The sequence below is a fragment of the Nansenia antarctica genome (genome assembly GCF_963989245.1).
Source record: "Nansenia antarctica genome assembly, chromosome: 20".
NCBI lineage: Eukaryota > Metazoa > Chordata > Actinopteri > Argentiniformes > Microstomatidae > Nansenia > Nansenia antarctica.
In genome coordinates this window covers 6980243-6981547 of record NC_137693.1, presented here as the reverse complement: position 1 = coordinate 6981547, position 1305 = coordinate 6980243, and positions in this window count along the sequence as shown.

The following is a 1305-nucleotide window of genomic DNA, read 5'->3' as shown; positions in this document are numbered from 1 at the left end:
GGAACTTAAAACTGCTGACCCTCTCTACGGTGGACCTGTTGATGGTGATGGGGTCCTGTTCCCTACCATTCTTCCTCTGTCACCAGCTCCTTGGTCTTGTCAGTGTTGAGAGAGAGGTTGTTCTCCTGGCTGTACTGAGCCAGGCGGTCGACCTCTCTCCTGTAGGCTCATCGCCGTTGGTGATCAGGCCAATCACTGTTGTGTCGTCAGCGAATGTAATCACTGAGTTGGAGCCGTGCGTGGCCACGCAGTCGTGGGTGTACAGGGAGTAGAGGAGGGGACTCAGGACACAGCTCCTGTGCTCCTGGGGCTCCTGTGTTGAGGGTTAGAGGGGTGGAGGTCTTTGAGCCCATTCTCACCACCTGTCATTGTCCGACAGGAAGTCCAGGATCCAGTCGCATAGGCCGGGGTTAAGGCCGAGATCTCTGAGCTTGGTGTCGAGCCTGGAAGGAACAATGGTGTTGAATGCTGTAGTCTATGAACGGAGTTCCAGCATCCTCACATAGGAGTTCCTAAATTCCCATTCTTACATATGGTCTAGTTTTAATTAAAATAGGCTGTGGGGTGCTTGGTGGCGTAACCATATAACCACAGGGTTCCCCGTTCGATTCTGGTCGCAGACTCTCTCACCCATCCTTCCTGTCAAATCTCTACTGTCTCTATAAAAATAAAAATATGAGTGAGAAAAAAAATAGGCTGTTCATCAAAATGACAGTTAACCAGCATGTTAATATTTCCATTCTAGGAAATATCGTGTGGCCTCATAGTTGAAAGAAACGACCGGCGTGTGATGATTTCCAAGTCAAATAGAAAGTGCTCTTTGCTGCATGCAAATTAGTCTCCTCAACGTTCTAATACTACAGATGGGGTTTGTGTTACACATTTGTTTATCTATGTCTCTTTACTTAACACTTTTGTTTGTATAGACACAATGTGAATGAACCACATCATCACACCCAACACATACATGTTGAGTGTGATGTACAGTAGTTGTTTTGTAGTAGCCTGGCAACTATCAGTAAAAAAAACTAGGCATTCTTTTGATGTTTGTTTGTTATCCAGAATTCTATCAAGGAAGAAAAATAAACAAGAAAGATGAAATGTGCGTTAGCCTGTAAAACATTAATTCTTTCTAATTTCTTCCAAAATGCAACATTCACTGATAACATTTCCATGTAAGTCATCTAGCAAAAGCTTTGATCCAAAGCGACTTACAATAAGTAAGTGAATCAACTATACGACAGTCATCTTAAGTAACCTTTGAAAAGAAGAAGTGCCCTCGGCAGTCAGTTTGTCAGTTTGTCA